This window comes from Mytilus galloprovincialis, chromosome 12 (genome assembly GCF_965363235.1).
Source record: "Mytilus galloprovincialis chromosome 12, xbMytGall1.hap1.1, whole genome shotgun sequence".
NCBI lineage: Eukaryota > Metazoa > Mollusca > Bivalvia > Mytilida > Mytilidae > Mytilus > Mytilus galloprovincialis.
The window spans coordinates 39,188,134-39,208,607 of record NC_134849.1 but is presented as its reverse complement, the minus strand read 5'-3'; the positions used below and the strand labels follow the sequence as shown (position 1 = coordinate 39,208,607).

Genomic DNA, 20,474 nt, shown 5'->3' with positions numbered 1-20,474 from the left:
TTACCGCGTGATCGTCATTACTGTCAGGAAATCACAACCAAGCAGTGAGCTCTGAACGAATAGAGATAAATTCCAAGGCTGCAGCACAACATTGTTCACTCAAAATTATACCGAGAAAAGGATATACCAGTGACCAATATAATTCGAGTAAAACTTGATCACAGTAGAAAACCAAAGCGTAGATCGACAAAAGAGAAAAGCAAGAAAAACAATCAGGGAACTACTTGTACAGATAGATATCAATAATCATATTACTGAAGCAGCAATGGATTCGGGTGTGAATAGATTGCCGATTTTTTTTTCTTTTTTTTTTAATTTATAGAATTGAAAGTGAAATATTTCTAATAAATGTTTTTTGTTTACGTATAAGTAGTATTATATGAAAGAAAGGGGAAATCACAAAAAATCCAGAATAGCTAATTGCACAATATGCGTGTTTTTTTTTAAATTATAACGTTTTAATCGAATATTATGTAGTACTACGTTTTTGTTACATGCATGTTATATACCTGAATGATTTTTGTCTTTGATACGACCCCTCTATTTCTCCTGTAAACTGTAGGTGTCAGTAGTCGGTGTCGAGAGGACTATTATGAAACATTGAATTGTAATGCTTGAAAGACTAATAAATGAAATATTGGATTACCCCATTTCTCAACGTATTTGACTTTAAAGTTCTGGTCTCAATGTAACAAATTTATATTTATTCTTGTCAAATAATTATTATTTTTATATTAGGATATTATCTTGGCTTAAGGAGGTCAACTGTATGGAGTTCAGTTAGATTTTTTTCTGAGTGAACTAATTCGTGAAAATGTCAAATTACTCGAGCTTAACCACAATTATCTGTTGTTGACACCTGTGGTCAACAGACTAGTTAGATTAAATGGAAATGTTCACTCAATGTGGTTCTAATACGATATTGATCACTTCTGTTATATGTTCAGTTACATAAATATAAACGCAGTATTCTTTTCGAAACTTTTTATAAAATGGCTAAACAAATAATCCCCTTAAGTCCCTGTCGTGTCAGCGCAATACAATTAACAAAATTGTTCAAATATTAATACACACATTATAAGCCTAATATATACACAAACAAGAAATTAACATACAGTTGATAACATGAAATACCGTGATGAAATTCAAAAGAAGTGTAGTAAAAGGTAACAAATAGGACTATGTTTGTTTTAGACACTTTTGGTTGTTGTTTTTTTTTTACCAAAAAATAACTAAATAAAAACGAAATTAAAGATTGGAGCGAGAAGACGTATATTGGACGAGCGCAATATTAGTACAATGATCATTTTATAATAATATAGCACTAAAAATGTCGGCAACATTAAAGAGATTACGTCCAATGCCTGCAGAGCTAATGCCTGCAGTAGGGACGACATGGTCATTTCCGCCATCATAGTTAAATAACGTCTGCCAACGTGCATACATCTTTTTTATTTGGAAACTCTCTAGGACAAACCAAACTTTAAGGAGAGAACATGAATTGCAACGTCGGTCAAGATGCAATATTTTTAATTGATCGGAAAGCTCTACATTTTAGGTCTAATTGGATAGGGAGACCTGTAAAAATATCGGCAAAATAGCATTTTTTTTTTTATAAAAAAGCTATATACCTTATTTTGTTTAACTATGTATAATGTTATCTATCTAGCCTTCTATTAACTATAATACATCAATGCATGTGCATGCATCAGAAAGTGGTATGTTAGTGTCAAACACATATTATTATTATGTATAATATTTTAAGGCAGAATTCGATAACAAATTGAATACAGTAATTTTACCCACGTTTTTCAAATATGTATGTAAGCTATTGATGGAAATGGTGGAAAATTTATTTTCGGAAATACGGTTTACGTAACATTTATGATAACTTTATTTATAAACTAGGATATGTGTCCATATGACACCATAACTCGTTCGCACTATTACATTTCTGTGTTCAGCGAGTTTAACAATCTTGGTCGAAACCTATTGTTGACATATATTAAACATTTCACTTCATGGTGGACATGTAGTTTCAAGTTCAAGTTGATGTGACAACAAACTATCGAAAGCCGAAACTTTAACCTAACTTTAAACCAAAACTTTACCAAATTGCATTTCAAAATTCAGTGAACCGTAAATTCCTGTTCGAAACCTTCATTGTGCATGTAGAGTAAACAGTTCAATTCATAATGAACATATGAACTAAGGTTCTGCTTGGAGGTACCACAGACAAGTTTAAAATAACATTTAAAACCAATTCCTCAACCTGGTACGAGACGGAGGGACTAACTGCCAGACGCACTAACCAAAAATTTATAATACCCGTCTAATATCGCATACGGGGCATAAATAAACCGCTTATATTCTCAGACCATACGTAACATTGAAAAATACCTAGAATGATAATTAACTCATATAAGACGTCATGATAAAGATTGTGTATGCAGACCCGCATTTAGTCAACAAAAAACTCACCAGTGACGCTCGAATCATTATATACATGATATATACATGTATCTGGTGGGATAGCTATAATATATTGGTGCCGTCAGTGTGTTTATTTTCAGGAATTAAAAAAAAAATTCGCATACACATTCTTCTAAAATCAAATACACGGAAACTGTATATTGGGAATCAGAATCATACTCATTTCACTATTCTTTAAAATCACATGCAAAATTTAAGATAAATTAGGGCACAGAAACGGCGTCTTAAAACACAGATTGGTACATAATACATTGCATAACTCGTTTCTATGGTTAGCTACCTTTTGTTAATCATGATGTGTCAAAAGGAAATCAACACCATTAGTTCAAGTTTCATAAAAAGCTGGGGCTTGTTTTAGAAATAGAAACAAAACAGTCCCAGGTTATCATGGTTTCTTTTCTTCTCGAAATAGCAAGATGTAGTACATAAAAAAGAAAATGTGGTATGATTTGCAATGAGACAACTCTCCACAAGAGACCAAAATGACACAGACATTAACAACTATAGGTCACCGTACGGTCACCGTACGGTCTTCAACAATGAGCAAAGCCCATACCGCATAATTAAAGGCAACAGTAGTATACAGCTGTTCAAAACTCATAAATCCATTGACAAAAAACAAAATCGGGGTAACAAACTAAAACCAAGGGAAACGCATTAAATATAAGAGGAGAACAACGACGCATAGTCAGCTATAAAAGAACCGGATAAGACAATGTAAAGCAATTCAAACGAGAAAACTAACGGCCTTATTTATATAAAAAAAAATGAACGAAAAACAAATATGAAACACATAAACAAACGAAAACCACTGAATTACAGGCTCAAACGACAACCACTGAAATAGGTATACCTGTTATGCCACAGCCTTTACAGACAAATGTATAAATCATGTCTGTCTCGCCTTGACCTGTATGGTATTAACAGCATCTGTGACGTCATCAATTTTCCAAGATTTTTTTTTCAGATAAAGGGAAACAACATTTGGATTTAAAATAATGTTTGGTATGCAGTTGTATATAATTTAATATCCAAGTAAATTAACAAGTTTTGTCCACACAGTCCCATTCTATTGCCTGAGTATTTTGAATGATTTGTATTTTAATTTCAACGTTCAACTTGTGTCATTGCATGTTTCTATGGATGGTCTAGTCACTAGAGTCGTGTTCCTTTGGGATAGTGTCAGTTTCTAATAAGTGTTATAATGTATCAATATTGATATGCTTGTAATACACATGTTAATAACTGGTTTTCTTTATCATTTAAAATTTTTGAATGTCCACTTTTTTTGAATTAACATCCAAATTATTAATTTAGGCAGCCATGCTTTTGTTACCAATAATGAGTTTTTAATTAACCACCTGTACAAAACAGGGACGAAAGATACCAGAGGGACATTCAAACTTATAAATTGAAAACAAACTGACAACGCCATGGCTAAAAATGAAAAAGACAAACAGACAAACAATAGTACACATGACACAACATAGAAAAATAAAGAATAGCAACACGAACCCTACCAAAACTAGACATTTGAATCATTTTATGAATATTTATCTAATAGTTCAGCATGAACTTTGTGTCACTAAAGTTATAATGAAAAAGTAAACTTTGTGCTAATGCAAGGATATTGTTATTAATAACGGCTCATGATCCCTTACACAATATTTAAAAAATCTAATTGTGAATTAAACATGCCAGAGGAAGCATCACCAAGTAAAAGCAATCTAAATTAGAAGGTAAAAAACGACCAATTTCAAATCCGTTGTATTGTCAGTGTGTCCGTTATGTTCTAGTAGAATTATAAAATAAATGAAAATTTTGACTCTTGAACATTTTGACTTATTTCTGCCTTATGAATTTGAAGTGTGATAGAATAAAGACATTGATAAATGTGAAATAATAAGTACAGTTTCAAGTAATTTCATCACTTTATCAGAATTGTTAATTAATTCGCAAAAGAAGGAAAACTTATAATCTAAAGGTGGCACGACCATTTGAAGTACGTGTGCCGCATTGATTTGCATAGGTCATGCAATGTTGTACCCCCAATAAAAACATGTGTCAACATATAAATGGTTGTGTACCAACGATTTACATGATTTCAAAATCGTTATCAAAATAGACACCTGGACTATTTTAGCAATCTCTATAAAATTGAGAATGGAAATGGGGAATGTGTCAAAGAGACAACAACCCGACCATAGAACAGACCTCAGCAAAAAGTCACTAATATGTCTTCATTGCAGCGAGAAATTCTCGTACCCAGAGGCTTCTTTCAGCTGGCCAAAAGAAAAATATATATACTTGGTCAGCGATAATGGACGTCATATTAAACTCCAAATTATACACAAGAAACTGAAATTAACAATCATATAAGACTAACAAATGCCAGAGTTTCCTGACCTGGGGCAGGCGCAAAATATCATATGAATCTCAAGCACAATCCCTCCCGTTAGGGGACTAGTAACAAACCATCATAAAACATACGAGAAGAACATAATTAGCCGTGCCATGCCAACAACTGTTTTTTTTTTCTTTTTTAAATAAATGTGTTTAATTCCGATGCATTTATTTGTGCATGCTATGTGAAACGGCAGTCCAGCAGTATTCAAATATGTTACCAAATTTGGAAGTTGCACTAAATAAAATATAAATTGCATGTTTATTTCCAATTCCTTTTCAATTATTACTGCAACAAAATGTTTCGTCGGTTAAAAGGACAAGGTACACTAAGGGCTGTATTTGTCCCCCTTTTTGTCAATTTTTTTTCATGAAATAAACGAAATTATTATCGGAAATAATTTGCATATATCTGTTCTTAAGTAGCTCATGCGGAATTTAAATTTTGGTTAAGAAGAAACCTGTTTTTGGTTTGCTAAAAGTTCTCTGATTACGTTAAAAAAGATAAACAGCCATTTTCATTTGTCACTCCGGTTGAGTCACGATAAAAAGTAAAGTGACAAAGAGTATGACTAATTAAATAATGTTTGGTTGCAAGTAAAAAATACTAAGAATATGTGAAAATTCGGCACAACATATAATGTATCAGTCCAGATGCAGATCTAGACGACTTTGCCGAGAAATAGACTATCGTCGAAAACAATTTATTTTGCTTATCATTAACCGGAGATTTTTCTTATGAGTTAACATGAATGTACACATTATTCAAGTAAAAAATGTCCAATTCCCAGATGATTTCGTTTACAAATAAAATAAACGGACAAAAATAAGAAAATGAAAAAAAAAACAGAAGTGATAAGTATGTCATGTTACGCCTCATTTATTAGGTTAACAACATAGTGGGGAGGGTCTAAAACGTGGAATCGGAAAAAGCGGAAGTGAAAAATGGGTGTATGATAACTAATATCTCTAGAATCGCTAAAGCTAAATTAGTAAATATAAACTGATTTTGAAAGCTTATATAACATGTATAATAGTCTATAAAACAAAATTAAAAAGAAATATATTTAAATATGCGTTATTACCGAAAAGTTAACCGGCAGTCTTTCTTATCGTGACTATGGCAACACATTTTTGAACATTAATACTTAAATTCATGAAAAAGCAGATAACGCGGTCAAAATCACTATTTATTGACAAATTATATAATATAAAGAAAATATACACATTATGTGAAAATTGTAAAAAGTTGACCGGAAGTCCCCCTTGTATATAAATGACAATGTGATGAAGTTAAATTTTCAACTTTGAACTTAAATTCACAAAAAAAATAAAAAGCCCGGTCAAAATTCAGAACATGATTCTGAAAAACAATTTAATGATATGATATGACATAAGACAAAATAAAAATAAAATCAAAGGAAAATTTCAAAAACTCGACCTGTAGTCTATCTTGTGCATAAATGAAGAAGTAAACATTTCAACTTTGAACTTAAATTCAAGAAAAAAAGGCCGGTCAACATCCTAACATAGAAAAATATTGAGATAGTATGGATTAGTAAACTAATATATTAGTCTTGTTAACATGAATAAGATACAAAATATAAAAAAAATCTTGACCAGCATACCCCCTTTTATGGAAAAAGATAATGACTAAAACTTAATATAAAGAGAATCTAAATCTTCGTGCAAAACAAAGAACCTGCTATTTTTATTTTATCTAATTAAATTTCAATAGTGTCAACATACTTATCATTTCTGAAATTTCACGTATTCCATTTAAATATAAACAACCCTCCTCCTTTTTCACCCGGGCTTGGGTGTGTAGTGGTACCTGTACTGCATTTTGTCCGGACGTCTAACGTTCGAATCTCAACAATAACAGGTTTTTTTTTCTCATTTTTTTTTAATAGAATGGTTTGATTTTCCTTCAAGGAGAAAGAAAAGCAGAATAATGTTCGAGTTCATGATATCATAGCCAGCAATTTAGTCTGATTTCTAGACATAAAGGTTTAGTCATTTCAATATGATGTACAATGTACCAGGTTTTTATTCCACGTTAGAGCCTCATTCAATTTTTTTTTGCTGTTGGAATCATTTTTTCAATAAGAGAAGTAGAACAGAAGTCATTTGACAAAATATTATTATAGCCGATTTCATTTAGTGTGTAGCCAAAGGTAATACCTTTGGTTAGCTTGCTTGTTAGCTGAACAGTACAGTCATTGTTAGGTTTGGTAAACTACCCTACTTGAAGAGTTGACTAGTCCGAAAGATAACAAATCTAACTGACTTTTGGACTAAGCTACTTTGAAAAGAGGGTAGAATACCTGACCTAATAATGACTTAACGGTTCAACTAACAAGAAAATTTTCCAAAGATATTACCTTTTGCCTACATACTCAACGAAATCTACTGTAAAGGGAGTTCAAATATACATTTTAAATATACAGTTGTTTTAACACACACCAATGTTCTTAAGGTTTAACTTGTGTCAACAGATAACAGTAACATGTTTTTGAAAAATTATTTTCCGGCCCTTGGTTTTAAATGTAAAAATGTATATCATGACATCAATAAACGTTACACATCATGCTAAGACGACCTGATACGCAAGTTTACATATAACATATATTTTTTCAGTCTTATTACAGATATAAAATTTACATCCTGATTATGTAAACCCTGGACACCACATAATGAAATGCATGGACGTTCGTGTGCCTGTTCTCGAAAGTGGTATAGTTATTTTGTTATTCATGTATAAGACTTTATACTTAATCAATTTTGATTTAAGAAAATTTCCTTATATTTCAATTTGGCTCCGTATAAATTCGATCTCAGCAGCATGACTTTTGTACTCTTGGATCAGATTTTTATCAATGGTAGTATATTTCAATATGTTAAAAACATTTCTGTAGGCAATGCCTTCTTAATATATATTTCACAAGATAAGAGAATGTAGCCTTTTAATGCTGTTTAATAAAGATAAATAATTGTGTAGCCGCTCATTATATATTACAAATACATTTCAATATATATTTCAGGTAAATCCATGGGGTGTTACAGAAATGATACTGATAAGAATGAAAAATCATAAGGAATGGTAAATATATACAAGAGTATTTTTTTTATTTTTTTTTTATGCATATTGAACAAAACTGGTTGTAAGGGTTTTCTCGGCAGAAGACCATACACTCAGCACAAGTGTTCGCTGGATTAAAAAAAATGGCATTGAAGGTGATTTGGTATTGAAAAGATGAACAAAAAAGTGATATAAGGGAAACTTAATGTTGGGTTTATGTCAATGAGAGCCACCTTTCGAACATCAGAAGTGTTTTCCAAGACTGATACCGAATAATAAAAAAACATGCTGCATCAATATGCATGTCGTGTGGCATACTAGACACTATGAAATTAGTCTTATAGCATATCACGCACAGTCTAAGAGAGGGACTATATTACATTCACCGTGGCCGTCCGTTGGATATTCATACTACTGGGGCCGTATTATAGTATAATAACATGACGCTCTGTCATCAACTTGTGTATATGTGTATAGATACATTATATTTCTGTTTAATATGCATTGGATGTATTGGAAAGATATTGTTCAGTGGCGGGACAAAAGGTGGCGGTGGTCGGTTGTTATTTTGAACGATCAATGCATTTGAATTGGGATATATGGTTTGACTCAACCCCCACCCTACCCCTTTTTTAAAATGGCTGAGTCTACTCCTGTTTGTTGCATTATTGTTCACTTTAAAATAAGTAATACAACTAAAAATAAAGATCAAATAAGAATAAACGATTTTTGATTAATACATTATTATAATTTCTTATTCATTTTCATGTTTATGTTATGCTGTGAGGATGTCTACCCCACGCAATTTCAGTTGCTTTATATGTTTGAAAACGCATTATAAAGAGACAAATCGACGACCACTATGATATTCTGGATTGCGGAACTGTGTAGAGTCAATATTGAAGAGACATGTGTACGAACATGACACAATTTGTTTCAAATGTAGAACCAGTGTTCAACGAGAAATTCAGGCTAACAAATTAGTCAACAATTTGACTGTCGCAGAAAATATTAAAAGCCATGAAAAAAGCAACCAAGCTCTTTAGGCTTCCTTAGTCCTAAAACCAAATAACAGCCAATATGTTCTACTACAAAATCACACCGTATGTGTATTGATTGTAAGAAGCAGAATCCAAATAGGCAGAAACTTATTGGTGTTTCCAATGAAAGCAAGACACCTACAGTTGTAGACAAGGACATCTTAATTTCCACGAACAGTAGGCGTTGTTCTGATCGACTTGTTGGAATATTCTTCAAGCAAGAGACTTTGAAAGCATTAACGCATACTATACTTCTCCGTCGACATTTTTTAACCGCACGGATGTAAACGACTTGTTAGATAGAACTAGGTCAATGCTAAAAGATGTCAGAAAGCTTAACTTCGATGTCCAAATATCTATGTCAGATGACGATTTTGTTAATCTCACTGGATGAACCAAACAACAATTTGATGTTGTCGCCACACACGTTACTGACTTGAGAAACTCTAAAGTACATACAATAAGAACATGTCTAGCTATTCTCCTTGTCAAAAAACGGACTGAATTAACAAACTCAATCTTGGGAACTCTTTTCAGCCTTAAGTGCTATAACATACGGTGATCTGTACACTCAGCACGGAAATCTCTTATACAAAAATGTGCTCCTTCATTTTTAAAATTTAACCATATGAGTAATTCCGTCTTTGTCCGGAGCGATACAACTACAACCGCAAAAACATTGTTAACAGGAATCAATGAAGACACAGCTGTTTTGATCTTAGATGGGATTTAAATATACATACAGAAACATTCATACCACAAGTTCCAGAAGAAAACCTACAGTATGCAAGAAACCCGACCTTTGGTCAAGCCCATGATTAAAGTTTGATCTGATAACTACATTTTGAGTGTCTTGGGGCCATATAATGCCAATGCCGACAACAACGATGCCTCGATTACCAATCATGTATTTTAAACCAATGCAAAGATATTAAGCAATGGATAAAGTATGATGACGTATTAGTAGACGACACAGGTTTCAGAGATGCTCAAGCTTTCCTTGAGAGTTTGAACTTGAAAGTAGAAATGCCTCATTTCATCAAAAAAGGGGAAAAAAACACACTAATGAGGAAACAAATTCTTCTTGCCTTATAACAAAAGTTCAGGCGGTAGTTGAAAGCGCCATTTAACAGTGGCGCTTACTCGACAAAGTCTTTCAAACCATATCGTTTTCTATATTGGATATTTTGTCAGAACTATTTCTGCATTCATTAATTTCTTCCGGGCTCCACTGATTTATGACTTGTGCAATGAAGAGCTTGGCCAAACTATGCTGGATAGATCACAGCTTGGTAACCAAGTACAGAAGTATGTCGAGGATAATAATTTAATTCGCAAAAAGGTTACCTATTCTGAAATATATGGCACCAAAAAAGTTTAAGATTTTCCTAAACTTACTATCCAACAAAGCAGGGATATTACAATGAGAGTATATCAACTGAAGCAGGCCCAAAGATATACAGAAAGCAATATGTCTGATGACAATTACATGATCCAGACTTGCCGTGACCGCCCTAATTTATTACGAGTAAAACTAACATTCATACATTCGTCCTCAAGAGTTTACAGTTTATGAATTTAATTTGGTGGTGATGGAGTCACCTATTTATATTAAACCTGTAAACTACATCTACAATGTGGTACATTGGTTATAGCAGGTGGGAACTAGAGACACCAAGCTCGTGTAAATATGAAAAAGATTTCGATTCTGATAGTGACGGTTTCGTTGATGAGTGACTCTCTTACACTCATATTTATAAACAGAGGTTAAGATGTAAATGCATTGAAATAGCGAATTTATTTGACAGGGGATGGTGTGTTTCATTGTTGTCTTCACAAACAATTTTCGGACTTCAGCATACGATTATTGTTCTTGTCTTGTGAAATTCCATTATCTGTAATGTTAAATACGGTTTTTCTTCTTCTCGCTGATGGTAAATACTTTACTGTTAATTATCTGCTCACTTATTAAGTATAAGGATATGTTTGTACACATTCAACGTCACATGACAGAAGTTCGATCCTTGTCACTTTTAATCATATCTTAGGTTTCAGTTCTTTTCCTCTTACTGAACATACTCTTCATAAAACAGTATAGAAATCTAAATAATGAACTACAATTATATTGAAATAAAAAATAGTTTGATGCACCTTGTCAGCAAATCTGGTTAAAGTTTGTGTTCCTTAGAACTGATTGACGTGTGATATTATGTGTCTTTAATAAACCAGACTTTGGTCACTTTGGTGATAACACATTTTATGTGGTATAAAATACATATATACTATGGACTGTGGTTGATATATGATTATGCACTGTGATAGGCTTGTCCAATTACTTTCACTTTTGATATGGACATCCGACGTTTTCGATTCAGACTTTAAGTTTTGACTTTTATCAATATTTTTCAAAGTTTTTTACCTATAGCGTTCATTTTGTTGTCCATATTAGACTATATCTTAAGATGCTTTTTACACGTTTCTATCTAATATATACTTAACTTAGTAAGCTATACATATTTGGCAGTTTATACTCTTTGCTCAGATTGTTGTCTCTTTGACACATTCCCCATTTTAAGTCTTAATTTTACCTTAATGATATGATTAAGGTGAAGTTTTATGCCTGCAGTGGAACTGTTTACGAAGAGTGATTCTCATTGGTTTCATCAAAAATTGTGTAATTGTATAATTATCCTATTTGTCAAATAAAACTGGCTTTTATTTCATTGTTTATATAATTGTTGTTTGATCATTGAATAAAACAACAGTTCAAGTTATGAATTCTGTTTTTTTTTTACTCAACTGATATGGGACAAGAGTTAAACATAATGCTTATGCTGTCATGATGAAAGGGCATTGAAGGTCATTATAATTTTAAAGTTTGGGCAAAAACTGTTTCCTTAGACCAGTTTATTCTTTTGGGGGTAGGGGGGTGGTTTGAAGTTTTTTCCCATTTAGTGAACATCAAGCTTCTTCTATCCATAGCCGAATAGTGCTAAATCTACAAAATATCAATACTGTATAGATGACAAAATCCATCAGAAAAGTACAATATCAACGTAAATCATATATAGGTCTTTGCTATGCAATGAATACGGTTTCTAGGTAGTTTCTAAGCATAGAAAAAGCTAACAAATTGTAAGATATTTACAATTGTCATGTAATCACCTAACAATAGAAACCTAGATTTGGTTAACACATTATTGATTGCATAAACCTTGAAGAAATATTAAAGGATGTGCTAGGTATACAGTGTTGTTGCTAAGGGTCATTCTGGTGGCTAAGATGTTGATAAATACTCGTATAAATAATTGAGATAAATGGGACATTACTGTTTGAGATTTCCATATATGTTTTATACAATGATGTATTTTGATTCCTATAAAAAAGACACATATTTTGATAAATAAGCTTTAAAAAACGTATAGTTATCAGATTTTAAAAATGTTGAGAGGCAACCAACAAATGATTATTATAAAATAAAAATGTCATTTTTTTTAAGTTTCTACATTTAGTCTATTGAAATTATGAAATTCAATACATTTGATACTGTACCTTGTAATGTGTGTCTATGTTACTTTCATACTAAAATTACAGTTTGATGTCTTCTTATATTCATCGAGCATATGCTTAGATTTAAAAAAAAGGACAGAACATTTTTCTTTATTTAAAAAAAGAATGTTAGAAAAGTTGTTATATTTGGTAGAAAGTCAGAGTATATATAAAAAATATGTGTTTATTAACGTACAATATTCGATTTCAGTATTCTATGGTTTTAAAATAAATAAATAAAACAACTAATTGATGTGTTAATTCAATATCTACAGCAATTATCAACATACATGTTAACTAAAGTACTGTAAAGTACTTTAAATAGAAGTGTATCTATAGAACTACATTCATTTTTTTTTATGTTAAGACTTAAACGAAAAAGTATAACAGCAAAACAATGTTTGACAAAGTCAAACGATAACCAACTGAATGATTTGAACATAACTATTATATTTAATATACAATTAAAAGTAACATTTACTGAAAGATAAGTTTGTTGTCATTGAAATTATCATTTCCTCATCAGTTTCAACACTATTTCTTACAACATAAAATCAAATACTGATTATATTTTGCAGAAAAATTTCATTGTTGCCTTGACTTCTTTAAACATCTTTGATACGGTGCAGTCGTCTGTAATACATAAATATCCACGTTTTATGAAATGAATTTATGTAGGAAGTATTTAAATGTTTCATTCTTTATTGTTAATTTATACTACAAAACTCTACAATATTCGGTTTTTGTTTGTTTTAGCATGTTAATTGCAGCACTGTCTGTTTACAAACGTTCAGCAAAAACCTTTGCAATAATGATAAATTATGAAAAGTAGTTGAAAAAACAACAACTTATTATTTAATAACGAAATATGAAAACTGTATGCAGGGATCGTGTGATACGGTTATCAGGACTTGATGATATATTTAACATTGAAAATATTAAAATGGAAATGAACGAAAACGTTTTTTTTTTTTAAATTACTCTCCTTTTATATTTGATATCGTTTTATTGGACGTTCCATGAACCTCGTTAGAACATTTTTCCTTAAACTGTGTTCACTTTGTTTGTGAAAGCTTTTCACAACGAACGATCACATCTAAATTATATAATAATATTATCTTTTGTTTTCATTTGATGCAAAATATTTGAGTTGCATTATAAATGGCACTTACCCACTACTGCACTTGCCACAATCGTAGCTGCTAAGACTAAAAGAAATTATGAACATTAAAACAAGCTTGTTCTTGCAAATTAAATATATACCAAGATATGTAGATTCTAACCAGTTTAATGTTATGACGTGTGCAAAAATTGAAACAAAATATGTTAATGAAACAAAGCAATATGACATATGTGTAGACCACAGAGTTACTTCGTGCCCATCTCTCGAGTTACATTTTGTAGATAGGGTTCGACAAAAAGGCGATTGTAGATTTCAAAACCATATGTTGGTTCCACAATAAGCTATTGACATTTTGTATTTTTAAATACCAACTTAAGCAGGACGCACTTAACTGCTTTTGTATTCTTCCTTAGAGTTTGACATTTTGAGTTGCTACTTTATTTATATTGATTGTGATATTAAAAGGGGGAAATAACTTCTTTATCTAACAGCTATTCCGTGTATTGCATTGGAGTTTAAATAACAAATACTTCTTTAATCAAACGTGTACTGGCTACTTACTGTCTGAACAAAAAGAATTGTTACATTAGTTTTTCCACCATCGTTGAGGAATTTTATAATTTTGTGTATTGCCATGTCATGAATTGCAAAATGGGTATTTAATTTTTGACATTAAAGTATATAGATCAATTGATCAGAATTAAATCTTCTTTTGAAAAAGTAATGCTTGTTTGTCATAAAAAAATCCGAAATGTTTTTAATGCACTTCAGACAATTTATATATGCAATAAAATGAATATGATGTTTTGATGAGGCAATTATTTGTATTGGCTTGAATAGTCGGCTTGAACAGTAACAGATGTGTCATGTAAAGAAAAAACATTATCAACCACTGACGTTAAACATTAAAGTTTTTGGTCTTTTGTATGCTTGGCAGAGACTTTTGAGACGTTTCAAATACGGTGTCAAATTTCAGTTCGTTTTGCTCGTGGGCAACGGCCGAGGAGTCAATATGAAGGCTTGCGATCTTTATAGGGGAATGTATTTCTGTATTTAACAGTATACAATGTACTGCCTTGCAGCTTGATTATAACAGTATGGCCTTATACAGTTTATCGGAATTACATTTTCTTTTGAAATAGTAATGTTGATGTGTGATACGGATTACGAAATGTATTTAATACCGGTAAATGTAAATCTATTTCTATTTGCATTAAACTATGGTGTTTTGATGAATCAGTCATTTTATAACAGTTTGAACAGTGACACACATGTATTTGTCATGTACAGAAACCAACCTATTGAGCTATATAATGTAGATTTCACAGTTGTTGCTCCTATGTATGCTTGACAAAACGGGTTTTATGATACAAATATGGTGTCAATTTTTTGTTCGTTTTGTTCATGGTCAACGGTCGATGAGTAAATAATTATTGTGTATCACATTGCAAATTAAATTATGAATACTTCTCTGAATTAAACTTGAACTTGCTACTTACGTACTAAAAAAAAAAGATTTATAGCATTATTTGTGCACCAGCATTTATCCTTTTCATAATTTGAATGCAATGCTTTGTCATACATTGCATCTGACATTTGCGCTTGTCCGTAGTCAGGAGCCTCTGGCCTTTGTTGGTCTTGTATGTTTTTAATTTTAGTTCATCTATATGTTTCGAAGTTAAATCTGACGTCCATGTCACTGAATTTGTACACATTTTTATTTAGGGCTCAACTGAGTACCACCTCCGGGAGTGGAATTTTCTAGCTTCATTGCAGAGTTATAGGCGGCCTTCGGCAGTTATCTGCTCTTTGGTCGGGTTGTTGGATCTTTGAGATATTCTCCATTTCTATTCTCAATTTTATTCAATCTTTATAGACATGGTAGAAGTGTTTCAGAAATGAATGTTATTGCATCAGTAATGCTGGCGTTTACACAAGAATTTTTTAATGTATTATTGACCTTTAAACTATTTCAAGCTTTATGCAATAAAAAGATTTGATTTTTTAATGAATAAATCAGCTTTGTTAACTCTACAACTGGAACAGAGACATGGGTGTCGTGTAGTGAAAAAAAACCCATTTTAAACCACGTAAATTTTCATTTCAAATAGTAAGATGCAAATGTAAAAGTGAGGCTTGTATGAATAGAACACAAATGTTTCGCAATTTCTTTTAAGAAGAATGAAATAGAATATGCATGGTATATGCAAGAAGAAATGTGAATACTTACTAGCGGTTGAATGGTAGAATTTCCTCAAGCCTTAAACGATAATTTATACAATAAATTGATTTTGACTGATACCTGAACGATATAACATATTCAGGGAAACAATTTCGAAAATCTGTATACTACTCGTTGTCTTATCATCACGTTTTTTGCATATTGTTTTACTTCTGTCTAAATAAATTTCCTGTTTACAAAACTGAAATTTTCGAAAAACTAAGGATTTTCTTATCCCAGGTATAGATTACAAATGATATCGGATATGTTACTCACGTCGTAACTACAATCCCCTTCCCTTTCATGAATGTGACCTACCGAATTAGACTATTTACCGGATTTGTAATCACATAAGCAACACGACGGGTGCCACATGTGGGGCAGGATCTGCTTACTCTTCCGGAGCACCTGAGATCACCCCTAGTTTTTGGTGGGGTTCGTGTTGTTTATTCTTTAGTTTTCTATGTTTTGTCATTTGTACTATTGTTTTTCTGTTTGTATTTTTCATTTTTAGCCATGGCGTTGTCAGTTTGTTTAGATTTATGAGTTTGACTGTCCCTTTGGTATCTTTCGTCCCTCTTCTTTTACCTTAGCCGTATTTGGCACTAATTTTTAGAATTTTGGATCTCTATGCTCTTCAACTTTGTACTTGTTTGGCTTTATAGATATTTTGATATGAGCGTCACTGATGAGTCTTATGTCGACGAAACGCGTGTCTGGCGTACTAAATTATAATCCTTGTACCTTTGATAACTATTTACACCACTGGGTCGATGCCACTGATGGTAGACGTTTCGTCCCCGAGGGTATCACCAGCCCATTAGTCAACACTTCGGTGTTGACATGAATATTAATAATGTGGTCATTTTATTAAATTTCCTGTTTACAAAACTGAAATTTTCGAAAAAGTAAGGATTTTCTTATCCTAGGTATAAGTTACCTAAGCCGTATTTGGAACCACTTTTTGGAATTTTGGAAAATCAATGCTTTTCAACTTTGTACCTGGTTTGGCTTTATAAACATTTTGATATGAGCGTCACTGTTGAGTCGTATGTAGACGAAACGCGCGTCTGGTGTACTAAATTATAATCCTGGTACCCTTGATAACTATAAATGATGTTCGAAATTTATGCAAACAGATTAGACCAATGCGTCTTATGGCTATTTTGCAGTTAGTGTATAAATGTAGTTCCATATATTTATTTTTTATTTTATGCGGAAATTCCGACATGTATCTTATACCATATGTCAATAACCATAAACCAACGGCTGCAGCTGGTGATGTCCCAGAAGATTAAAAATTAACCAAAAAAGGAATATAACAAATGCTAGAAATCAAAAATATAATTTACGTATTTCCTGAGTCCGAGACGTTTCCTCGATTTTCTGTCTTAGAAATTCCGAATATTCACGTTGTCATAGCAACTTCATTTTAAATCGAGACTTATAATAATTATCAGAAGAAGACAACGTCAATGTAAACTATCTTTCAAAATTAAGACTTTCGAAACAGTTCAGCATTTTAAATCTTCTTAGATATGTTCCTTCTATACCTTCCCTTGTACAAGAAAGAATTGGATGCTTATATTAAATGTTCTATTCATGTCCTCTACAATCGTACATTTCAAGTAGCAAAAATTATCCGTTTATTGATATATATGATTTAGTAAGTATTCATGTCCAACAGTAAAGCAATGTAATGTACACTATCTAGTCATTTAGAAAATAAAGATGGATGAACGAATGAAAGGATCCATTAGAATCTGTGCATTTTAAGGAAGAATTGACATAGAAACATTTTTTCAAATCTTACTGTTTTCGATTTAACAATAACTTTAATAAGACGACCATTGTCGGCTTCTCCCGATTCGGTATTAACCCCACCCCTTCTTTCACTTTTCAAATAAAATAAGAAAAAAGAATAACATGCAAAAATTGCATACAGTTTTCTATTTTTTCTGCATGGTGCCTTATACTAGATATATTTTGAAAAACTGCTAACTACCATATTTTGACTAGCAAACTAATCTCTAGGGTGAAAAAAAATCGTAAATATCAAGCTTTCAGAAAATTTTACACGTAAATCCTCTCTTGTATAAATACACAGTTTTTAAATTGAAAAGAATCTTGCAATTAAACAGCAATAAAACAGGCCCAAAATTCAAAATACAAACCAACAATTGTCCTAAAAACGCCGATTCGCTTCATTGGTGTATTGGCGAAACAATACTACGTCGATCTAAGTTACATAATGACTACTGTTATATATTACATTATACTTTATTGTCTATTGTGAATGTTGTGTTTATTTTATCATTCATGTCAATCATTTGTAACTTTAACATTTAGCTGTTTCTTGTTATTCTGTATGTATTTATTTTGTGCGAATAATAATCAACAGTACTTACCCACAACCAGAACATCTGTATAAGTTTCCATGGCGTTGCTCTTCTTTTGCTAAGACTGGTGCACCATTGCTATAACACAGTATTTCTTTATTTTTTGTTTAAATGTTGCTTGAACAATCATTCTAATTGCCTTTGAAAATATGTTTCTCCTGACATTCTTTGTTTGCGTGTAAAATTACTTTGTACATTCTAATTTTTTTTCACATGTCAATTTTGTAGTATTAAAGATATGTGTTACTCTAGTTAAGATCCACACAAGTATGTACAAAATGTTTTAAGTGATTTGTCAATGCCAAAAAATATTATGATTACAACAAAATATAATGAAATACGAAAATATTATAGTTTCATTATATGTCTTATCATCTTACATTATACTAGCGTTCACAAGTAAATATAACCTGTACATTTGGAAATATGCAATATTCCTGCAATATTAAATGTTGATGTAAAATAAATCATACCCTTGTTAAAATTTTTGTGTAATTCATCAATGTAAATGATAGAATGATTACGTGTATCATAACTGCAAATAATGTGATGATTAACATGATCAATGCAGTGTATATCATATGTTTTGTGATACTAAAATCATTCTGTCAATATAATTTTATATGTAAATTAAGAATTGTTCATATATTCTGCTATTGTCATTCCGGGACCTTTTGACACCTGACTATACGCTATATGTTTTGCTCATTGTTGAAGACCTTACGGTGTCATTTTGTCTTTTACGGAAAGTTGTCACACATGCATACATCCAACCACTACGTATTGTAATAAATTATACATGATTAAATATGTTAACAAAGTAAAAAGTATTATGATTACATGTGACTGACGAACTTATTGGAAAAATACAAAGCTTGTATTAAACAACTGTGACTAATACGACGTCTTTATATACATGTTTTTCTCTTAAACTACAAGCCTCTATACAAAAGCACTAAAATATGGACATAGCTAGATTGTGTACCTATTTTGTGAATCAAATGTTAATTCAAGTAATATCGTCCAATACGTTTGGGTAAATGCATGAGAAGTAAAAGCAATCTATATTGTTTTATGGACAGTATTATTTCTGCATTTCAGCGCTTCGTTAATCGGAAAACACTGTCCATGCCAGCGGTTATTTATAGTTCATTTTACTTATAAAAAAGAACGTAAGCTGTAAATCTTGACCTGTCGCATGTGTATTTTTCAATCATTTGTTGCTATATATTAACTTTAAAAATATGTTTTCCTCGATATTTTACAGTTTTGCTTGATTCTATAGACAACTGTATCAGTTCAGAAGACAACGTAACTTTCTATATTTACCTTATATTGTATGTACCTATCAGTTGTCTGATGTCATCATCACCTACAGACTTCCTTTTGAAGGATATACTCGGAAACTCTGGAAGAGAATTCATAGTGAGTTTGCTAATTTCTTTTTTCAGATTAGTGATATTTTGTACCAAACTTTCATCCTGTCGTCTCTTATCTAGTTCATTTCTCTTTCTGTCTAAGGCCTGTCCGGCAACAAGCACGGATTTAGCATCAGACAACGTATTTATCAGCTTGTCTTTCTCCTTCTTGGATTGTTCTTTCACTAAGGTAATCATCTGTGCTACGCCTTTATCAACCATACGTTTAATCATACTGCCTTCGTCAGTTATTGCTTTAATAACAGATTCAACAGAATTATCAAACGACTTTAAGCTTTCTGCAATCTTCTTTATATTTTTATTCGCCTTGTTTGTTTTGGCACGAATTTTCTTTTCATTTTCCACTTGTAAGTACGCGACTGCATCGACAAATTTGGAAAATGTATGCCCTTTGTGATTTCCTGTCACACAACTGGTACATGCCGGTACATTGCATGTATTACACAATAACGTTAATTCTTCTTTGTGTTCACTACATTTAGATTTTTCTTCCGGGATCAGGTCGGACGCTTTTTGAAACTGGTGGTTTCTCGATAACTTCTGCCTATTATGTAGCAACTTGCAATTTTCACAATAGTATTCCTCACAGTCTATGCAATATTGTGATCCAGGGGCACTCACGCAAACCTCGCATGTTTTAGACGCAGCTTGAGCCATTGTGCACTCAATCAAAATCACAGGTAAACAGGTGATAGTATCACATGACAGATAATTCTAAATTTAAA

At 31.9% G+C, this 20,474-nt stretch overlaps 1 long non-coding RNA gene across 1 annotated transcript; it reads right to left on the bottom strand.

Moving 5' to 3' along the window:
- Positions 1-12,815: 12,815 nt before the first annotated feature.
- On the bottom strand, positions 12,816-20,474 carry LOC143053505 (uncharacterized). Its single transcript, XR_012971381.1, has 4 exons — positions 19,640-20,474; positions 18,320-18,388; positions 13,740-15,950; positions 12,816-13,200 (listed from the first exon to the last, which is right to left on the bottom strand). It is a non-coding gene; the product is annotated as an uncharacterized LOC143053505 (long non-coding RNA).